Source organism: Passer montanus, unplaced genomic scaffold (genome assembly GCF_014805655.1).
Source record: "Passer montanus isolate IOZ18808 unplaced genomic scaffold, ASM1480565v1 scaffold794, whole genome shotgun sequence".
Taxonomy (NCBI): domain Eukaryota; kingdom Metazoa; phylum Chordata; class Aves; order Passeriformes; family Passeridae; genus Passer; species Passer montanus.
Window position 1 is genome coordinate 1,201 of NW_024373190.1, and position 9,573 is coordinate 10,773.

The window sequence follows — 9,573 nt, forward strand, 5'->3', positions numbered from 1 at the left end:
CACAAGGATCCATTATTGCAGATTAGGACTCGTAAGAACGTGAGGGTAGGTAGAGGATTCTGACCGTAGGATTCTCAGACATCCATCCTTGCAGTTCTTAGGAATCATTCAGTTAGTATCTTCTTCCTCCAGGGTTTTCTGAGCCTCATCAGCTCACCTCAGTCATTTAATCTTCCATTCTCTCGGTCCTTGCAGTCATTCTTCTTGCCGATAGATTTCTGTCCCTGTTGTGTCCCTATTGTTTGTCCTGTCCTGTGTCACAGGTGTCTGCACATATTGGTGCCAGAGCTGCTCCGCCCTGCCGCATAGCCTGGTGTAATAGACAAATTCCGGGGGCTTGAAATTTGTAGTGTGGGGTGTAGTTGGAGTCTAGATAGTATTCCTAGGTTGACTCAAGCTGTCTGGACTGTGGAGTTGTCCTGCAGCCCTTTGACTTTTGTCCTAACTTTCTTTCAGATGCAGACGGACAAAATCCATGGCGGAGCACCCCATCCCAGGTGAGCGGGTTCCCCCGAGCAGGTCAGTCCCTGCAGTTTGTCTCTGCAGGGGGAGTGTAAATGGTGACTCTGTTACAGCATTTTTGTTTTTCTTTATTTTAGGAAGTAAAGGCATATAGCAACAGTCAAGTTCAAGTGGGCAAGGTGAGCAGTGGGCAGAAGCAGTTGTTATTGCAGGGGTCTCAATTTCTGGTGCAGCTCTAAGCCTCTGTTCTTGTTTGTGTTCCTTAGGTAATCCACTCAGGTTATGTCAAGCCCCCATCACCAACCGGCCGACGGACCAAGTTTGCTGCTCTTGTGGGCCCTGTGGAGGTATTGCAGGACCCTGTGATGAAGCTTGGAAATTTTCTGCTTAAAGGTCCCTTCTGGATAGCCCTCAGGAATGCCTGAGGAGTCACAGTGAGTTGGGGAGGTATTGAGGAGGAGGGAGGGTCCGCTCAATTCTCAGCAGTGCCACAGCACCTCGTCTCCCCTTTACCCAGGCGTAGCCCCAGGCATGGCTGAGGAGTCATGGTGAGTCTGGGAGGTATTGAGGGGGAGGGAGGGTCCACTCAGTTCTCAGCAGTGCCACATCACCTCATCTCGCCTTTACCCAGGTGTAGCCTGAGACATCGGCGTTGGCCTGAGAGCACTTCTGAAGCATGCGGCCCGAGGAGCCAGTCATTCATAGGAGGCGGTGAATAGCAGGACTGTCGGATTTTAGTCGACGTGCTGCGAAGATGCCGCACTGATGTCTGGTTTTCTTTCTCTTGACAGACTAGGAGGCAGCAGCCCCGTGACAGCAGGAACCTCCCAGACAGCCCGGTGGCCTTCCTTTGCACCCGCTGTGGATTCTCATTCCCAGACATGCAAGAGATAAGTTGAGGGCTGTGAGTCACAGAGGGGATGCAGACAGAAGGGGGCTGCTGTGTCAGTACTCACCGGGAGGGATTTTTGAGTCAGCTTTGGAGCTGAGGATATCTAGAAAATGTTGTCTTAAGACCACACAAAAGCCAAGTGTCATTTTTGATCCCAGCGCTGAGGTGCGCAGGGCAGAGCAGTTCTGGTGTGTGTCATGTCAGTTGTGTGTCGTGCCTTATGTGTTGTTTGGCTGTCTCATGTCTTTGACCTTAACCCTTTGAGGGGCCTCTCAGAAACCCTGGCATCATTCTTAGCATCTGCGATCTCTGCATTTCTTGGCTTGGCACCAATGCCATAAGACTTTTGACTCAGGAGCTGACACAGGCATCAGAGTTGCACCTCTCTTTAGAAGCATCCAGTTCAGATGTCTTTGCAGGTCTCATTCCGAGCCGTACGGACAGCTGCGCCTCGCAAGGATCCATTATTGCAGATTAGGACTCATAAGAACGTGAGGATAGGAAGAGGATTATGACCGTAGGATTCTCAGACATCCACCCTTGAAGTTCTTAGGAATCATTCAGTTAGTATCTTCTTCCTCCAGGGTTTTCTGAGCCTCATCAGCTCACCTCAGTCATCTAATCTTCCATTCTCTCGGTCCTTGCAGTCATTCATCTTGCCGATAGATTTCTGTCCCTGTTGTGTCCCTGTTGTTTGTCCTGTCCCGTGTCACAGGTGTCTGCACATATTTGTGCCAGAGCTGCTCCGCCCTGCCGCATAGCCTACTGCAGTAGGACAAGTCCCAAGAATTTGTAATTTGTAATGTGGGATGTAGTTGGAGTCTAGATGGTATTTCTAGATTGACCCAAGATGTCTGCAGCTGTGAAGGTATCCTACAGCCCATTGACTTTTGTCCTAACTTTCTTTCAGATGCAGATGGATAAAATCCATAGCAGAGCAGGCCATCCCAGGTGAGCGGGTTCCCCCGAGCAGGTCAGTCCCTGCAATTTGTCTCTGCAGGGGGGGTGTAAATGGTGACTCTGTTACGGCATTTTTGTTTTTCTTTATTTTAGGAAGTAAAGGCATATAGCAACAGTCAAGTTCAAGTGGGCAAGGTGAGCAGTGGGCAGAAGCAGTTGTTATTGCAGGGGTCTCAATTTCTGGTGCAACTCTAAGCCTCTGTTCTCATTTGTGTGCCTTAGGTAATCCACTCAAGTTATGTCAAGCCCCCATCACCAACCAGCCGACGGACCAATTTTGCTGCTCTTGTGGGCCCTGTGGAGGTATTGCAGCACCCTGTGATGAAGCTTTGAAATTTTCTGCTTAAAGGTCCCTTCTGGATAACCCTTAGGAATGCTTGAGGAGTCACGGTGAGTCAGGGAGGTATTGAGGAGGAGGGAGGGTCCACTCAATTCTCAGCAGTGCCACATCACCTCGTCTCCCCTTTACTCAGGCGTAGCCCGACACGGCCACGTCGGTCTCGGAGCACGGCCGAAGCGTGCGGCCCGAGGACCCGGTCTTTCTTAGGAGGCGGTGAGTAGCAGACTTGTTGGGTTTTGGTTGATATGCTGCTAAGATGATGCACTGATGTCTGGTTTCCTTTATCTTGACAGACTAGGAGACAGCAGCCCCGTGACAGCAGGAACCTCCCAGACAGCCTGGTGGTCTTCCTTTGCACCCGCTGTGGATTCTCATTCCTGGACAGCCAAGAGATAAGTCGAGGGCCGTGACTTAGAGGGGATGGAAGGGGGCTGCTGTGTCAGGACTCACCAGGTGGGATTTTTGAGTCAGCTTTGGAGCTGAGGATATCCAGGAAATATTGTCTTGAGGCCACACAAAAGCAAAGTGTCATTTTTGATCCCAGCGCTGAGGTGCGCAGGGCAGAGCAGTCCCGGTGTGTGTTGTGTCATGTGGCTATTGTGCATTATGTGTTGTTTAATGTCTTTTCCCTTAGCCCTTTGAGGGGCCTAACAGAAACCCTGGCATCATTCTTAGCATCTGTGATCTCTGCATTTCTTGGCCTGGCACCAATGCAAGAGGACTTTTGGCTTAGGAGCTCGGACAGGCGTCAGAATTGCATTTCTCTTTAGGAGCATCCGGTCTGATGTCTTTGCAGGTCTTGTTCTGAGCCGTATGTACTGCTGTGCATCGCAAGAATCCATTATTGCAGATTAGAACTCGTAAGAACGCGAGGATAGGTAGGGGGTTCTGACCGTAGGATTCTCAGACATCCATCTTTGCAGTTCTTTGACAAAATCATTCTTTTAGGAGATGCTTCCTCTGTGGTTGTCTGAGCCTCATCAGCTCACTGTCAATCTCACCTCAGTCATTTCATTTTGCATTCTCTCAGTCCTTGCAGTCATTCTTCTTGTCAAGAGATACTAGTCCCTGTTGTGTCCCTGTTGTTTCTCCTGTCCCGTGTCACAGGTGTCTGCACACGTTTGTGCCAGAGCTGCTCCGCCCTGCCGCGTAGCCTGGTGTAATAGGACAAATTCTGGGGGCTTGAAATTTGTAGTGTGGGGCGTAGTTGGATTCTAGATGGTATTCCTCGGTTGACCCTAGGAAGTTGTCTGGAGCTGTGAAGTTATCCTGCTGCCCTTTGAACTTTGTCCTGACTCTCTTTCAGATGCAGACTGATAAAATCCATGGCAGAACTCCCTATCCCAGGTGAGTGGGTTCCCCCGAGCAGATCAGTCCCTGTTTGTCTCTGCAGGGGGAGTGTAAATGGTGACTCTGTTACAGCATTGTTCTTTTTGTTTATTTTTAGGAAGTAAAGCCATCTAGCAGCAGTCAAGGCAAAGTGGTCGAGGTGAGCAGTGACCAGTGGACAGAAGCTGTTGTTATTGCAGGGGTCTCAATTTCTGGTGCAACTCTAAGCATCCACTGTTTTGTTTTTTTTTTTTTAGGCGGTCCACTTTCACTCCATGCTGGCTGAGGATGCTTGATGCCAGGTGGGTGCAAGCTTATGGTGTACTTGTGGCTTATTTGTCAGGTTAGGGAGGTCATGTTTTCATAGTATCTCAGCATGCTTTTTTGCTTTGTTTCTTTGCCAGTTCCATCACTGCCCTCGGTGTGCCAAGGAACAGATGTGAGGGGGCAGGGTGACTCATAGGCGAGCGTTATGCAGCAGCATGCTAAGCGTGTACCTTTTCTTTTTGCAGGTACCTTCCAGGCAGACTCTGGAGTCAAATCAAGATTTGAGGTGAGCTGGGGCAGTGGTGTGGAGGAGTCCCGGGGATTACTGTTTTTGAGGGCAATAGTCACATTTTCTGTTTTGTCTTAGGTATCGCGAGGAGCTTCGTAGCCAAAGTTCGGAGAGAGCACCACCGAAGCACATGAGACCATCTCAACGTCCACGTCCCACCGGGGATGGATTTTGTCAGCTCGTCTTCCAAAAGCTAAGTGTTGGGGTCCATAGTTGGGAGAAGGGGAAAAACCTTTATTGTCACAGGAGGCCATGTGATATTAGCTTAGCGGAACAGGTCCCTCGGAAGTAAAGGGAGAGGGTTTCTCCTTGGCCTCACCAGAGCCTTTGCCGGGCAGGGCAGTTCCGACCCGTCTCCGCGTTCTCGCGAACTTTGCGTCGTCAGCCTCCTTCGACCCTCGACATCGTCGTGGATCTTTCTCCCGAGGAGCTCGCCTTCAGGTCCGGAGCTATAGCCACCATCACCTGGCAGTCTTTGCTTCCTTATCTAGGCCCACCGAGCCTCTCAAGCATCCTCTTAACTGCTTTGGCACTAACTTCTTTTAAGGAGTTGCATTTCATCGTCACACGCTATTGCCATAGGACTCGCTTTACTTTGGCATCTTTGGCCTCTGGCTCATCTTGCGCTAGGAATCTTGAGTCCATAAGGTGAAACTGCTAGGCAGTTTCCACCTGTGTCTGTGTTATGTCACCTGTGTCTGTGTTATGTTGTCTACATTACAGTGTCTGCGTTATGTAGTCTGTGTCCAGCGTCTTCCGTGTCGTAGGCCTTTGTTACATCGCAACGCCGTATCGGCATCATTCCGTGCCGTATCGGCCATATTTTACTCGCGTTCCTTCCCGGACATTGCTTATTCTGCCATCTCTCTTTTGAGACACAAGGAAGTACACAGATGTTCTCATCAGTCTTCCGTCTCAGCTGTGGTAGTGCCTTTTTCTTCCTGTGCTATTCTCTTGGGCTTCTATAGGGAGTGTCTTACACCCTCCTCATGTGACTGCCATAGTTCTGTAGGTTCCATCTTCTCAAAGGGTACGGTGCTCAAGAATTAATCTTCCAGAGAGTTATCTGAAGTCCTGGTTTACATTGTATGTGCTTATGTTGTATGTACCTATGTTGGCTTATATTGTATGTAGTTATATTGCATGAATCTATGTTGGCTTATATTGTATGTACTTATATTGTATCTAATTATGTTGGCATATATTGCATGTACTTGCACGGTATGTAATTATGTTGACTTCTATTGTGTGTACTTGTATGGTATGTAATTATGTTGGCTTCTATTGTGTGTACTTGTATGGTACGTAATTATGTTGGCTTATATTGTGCGTACTTATATTGCGCCACTTGTGGTCGGAGCTGCTCTGCCCTGGCATGTAGTCACAGTTAGGTAGAACAGTTATAAAAACTTTACCATTCATCTATCTTCTATGGGATTTTGGGTAGAAAACTTAGGGGCCCGGAGCAGGGACAAGTCCTAGCCATCAGATAGCCACGTGTCGACCACCTCCCGTTGTCTCTCAGGTCCCCGAGGCGACCGATTTTCCCAGAATCTGCCATTTGATGTCAAGGAGCGGCAGTCGGATGACGCGGCGAAGCACGTTGTTCAGGGTTTCAAGTAAGGGCCGCAGCGAGCATGTAAGTCGAAGAGCGTGCAAGCCCGCGTGAGCGCAAGTGACTGTCTGTGTCCGCTTGTCTCCGCATGTGCGAGTGTATGCTGACTAGATCTAACCTTATGCGTGTGATGTTTGCCTTTCAGGTTTTTCAACACATTTTAAAATTTAGAATAAAAAGTCCCTAGCCGGGGTTTTTTTTTTTCCCCCCCGGCTGGGTTTTTTTCCCTCGGTCCCGGCCGGTCTGCGAGGCGACGTTCATCGCCAAAGTTTGGGCGCAGACCGTCCTGGGACCGGGGTTTTTGTCAGGCAGGAGGATTTTTTGGAGGCTCCCGGGAACCACGTTCCCAAGGACTGACGATGTCTTGGGTGTTATTGAGCAGGTGAAATCAGAGCGATGGAGAGTTCGTGCGTAAGGTGAAGGACGTGTTCATGGCAGATGAGTGTTGTGTTCTGTGCACCGCTTTTGTTTTGGGGTTCCTGTAACAATAAATCCAAATGTAATGAAAATAGGAAAAAGGTTATCTTGTGTTAGTATGTGTTTGGCTTTTATTGTTTGTGTTGTTCTGTATTTGCATTAGCCGGTGCATTATTGTATATTGGTCTGTATGTAAAATGGCCTTTTACCACTATGTGTATGGATTCTATGTGTACTTGCCTTTGTATACGCTGTTTCCATGTGTTTTGCTGAAGTGTAAATAAGAAAATTCATTCAATAAAGTTGAATCAACCCTAATAAAGATGCCCCCTTTCTGTCGTGTCCATGTCCCCCCCCCCCGCCCCCCACTTTGGCTCCTGTCTTTATTTGGTGTGGTGTAGTCATTGTTTTCCACTGCCTTTGTTCCTAGTACCTCTCACTTTTCTTTTCCTACCTTCATTTGTCTGTCTCTATCCCTGTGTCTCTTTCTTGGTGTTTCTAGCTCTGTCTGTGCTTCTGTAACTCTGTTTCTCTGATTTATTTTCCCTCTGTTTCTGTATGTTACTATTTCTCTTTAACTCTATTTGTCTTCAAGTGTAACCCTTTGTTCTTCTTTTCTACAGTCATTCTTCCTTTTCCCTCTCTTCCCTTTTCCACTCTCTTTTTTGGTCTTACTGCTTTCCTTTTTCACTTTAACTCTAACCTGTCTTCTTTGTCAATCTGACTCTTCTCTTTCTTGACTCTATTGCTCTCCTGTGTTTTCACTCTCTTGTTGTTCTCTTTTCTCTCTTCTGTCTCTTCAGTCTTTTCCTTTGGCACTCTGTTGTATTCTGTCTCTTTTCACTCTCTTCTGTTCTGTCTTGATTCTCTCCTATTCCGTCTTCTTTTCTCTTTTCTCTCTCTTTTCACTGTCTCTCCTCTCTCTGCACTCTTGTATTCTGTCTCGTTGCTCTCTTCTATTCTCTGTTGGCTTTCTCCTATTCCGTCTTCTTTTCTCTTTTCACTCTCCCTTCTTCTGTGTCTTCTCTTTTCATTCTCTTTTGTCGTGTGTCTTCACTCTCTTTTATTCTCTGTTCTCTTTTCTCTCTTCTCTGTCTCCTCTCTGTCGTCTTCCCTTCTTTTCTCTGCTCTCTTGTTTCACTTGTCTTCTCTCTCTTTTTGGTTCTGTTTTCTCCTCTTTTCTCTCTTCTTTCACTCACTCTTTCTTTCTTCCCTTATTTTCTGTTTCTACTCCTCTGTTGTTTTCTCTCATCTCTTCTTTCCACTTCTCTCGTCTGTGTCTTTTGTCTCTCCTCTTTCCTCTCTCCTCTTCTCTCGCTTTCCTTTAATCTTCTGTTCTCTTCACTTCTCTCTTCTCTTCTCTCATCTTTTCTTTTCTCTCTTCTCTTTTCACTCTTCTCTCTCCTTTCAGTCTTCTGTCTTCTTTTCTGTTCTATTTTCTCTCTTTCTAGACTTAGAATAAAAAAGCACCACTAGAAACTTTCAGGCTTCCTGGGAGTAAAGAAAAAAAAACAAACCCACAACTTAAAAAAAGATGTAAAAAACAACCATTTACTCCCCGGGAGCCTGAAAGTTTCTAGTGGTGCACCAGACATATAGTTTTTCTTCTTTTTATATATACATTATAGGATCCCTAATCATCCCCACCTGGCAGTAACCCCTAGCAACAGGTGGCCACTCAGACGATAATCACACCCCTTAATTGCCTAGACACACCACAAGTCAATCACACATGCCTTCACCCATATACAGCCCATACTAGACCGCCACCTGCCGATCACAATCCAGTACTGCAAACACAGCGCCTCCTGGTGTATGCTGCAAACAACTGCAGGTACTGCACCCACATTACGTCACCGCGCTGACACGTCTCTCCACCCCCAGAACCCGCCCCTAACCCCGCCCCAGGTGCAAGACAAGGACCCCAAGGCATAGGCGACCACACAGAATGCCTGCCCGAAACTCCGACACACACCGGGCTCGCCAAAACCCACCGCGGACGGCGCCGCGCGCCGACCGCCCCCCGGAATGCCACGGCAAGCAACGCGGCAGCCCAGAAACCGCTAAAAAAGCCAAAATCGGAACCATGGCCGGAACGCCGCCATGTTGTACGGCATCGCGTGACCTCCACGAGGCCGCCATCTTGGCTCCCGTACCACGTGAGAGATGGCTGCCGCCATCTTGACTAAGACCACGTGACGATGCGGAGGGCGCCATCTTGGCCGCCAACCACGTGATTCCATGGGGGCCGCCATATTGAGCCACTACCACACTGCACCAGACATTTATAGTTTTTCTTCTTTTTATATATATACCCGACAGGACCCCTAATTAGCCCCACCCTCCCACCTGTAAGTAACCCCTGGCAATACCTGCCCACTGACACGATAACCACGCCCCCTAATTGCCTAGACACACCACAAATCACTCACACACGCCCTCCTCCATACTCACCGCATACTACACCACCACCTGCCGACCAAAATGAATTACTGCAGTCACAGCGCCACCTGGGGTATGCCGCCGGCAACTGCAGGTACTGCACTGGCATTACGTCACGCCCCGGCCACGCCCCGGACCAGAGACCCTCCCCGGTACCAGCCCCTAACCCCGCCCCTGGTGCCAGGAAGGCCCCCAAAGCATAGTCGACCACGCAGAACGCCCGCCCGAAACACCGACACACACCGAACGCCCCAAAACCCGCCGCGGGCAGCACCACGCGCCGCCCGGCCCCGAGGATGCCACCGGGAGCAGCGCAGCAGCTGAGAAACCCCTAAAAAACCCAAAACCGGGACCCCGCCCGGAACGCCGCCATGTTGTACGTCATCAAGTGACCCGATGGCGGCCGCCATCTTGACCCCGATCACATGATGATACGGAGGGCGCCATCTTGGCCGCCAACCACGTGGTGCCATGGGGACCGCCATCTTGAACCACCACGTGACCACATGGGGGCCACCATCTTGTACGAACTAGGGTTAGGGCTAAGGGTTAGGGTTAGG

At 49.2% G+C, this 9,573-nt stretch overlaps 2 long non-coding RNA genes across 2 annotated transcripts; both read left to right on the forward strand.

The window, feature by feature from the left end:
- The first annotated feature begins 2,194 nt into the window (after positions 1-2,194).
- Positions 2,195-2,701, forward strand: LOC120512861. The gene is made up of 3 exons (XR_005630147.1): positions 2,195-2,305; positions 2,408-2,449; positions 2,537-2,701. It is a non-coding gene; the product is annotated as an uncharacterized LOC120512861 (long non-coding RNA).
- A 1,170-nt stretch (positions 2,702-3,871) lies between these two features.
- LOC120512860 lies at positions 3,872-5,115 on the forward strand. The gene is made up of 5 exons (XR_005630146.1): positions 3,872-4,001; positions 4,102-4,143; positions 4,241-4,285; positions 4,496-4,536; positions 4,618-5,115. It is a non-coding gene; the product is annotated as an uncharacterized LOC120512860 (long non-coding RNA).
- The last annotated feature ends 4,458 nt before the right edge of the window (positions 5,116-9,573 follow it).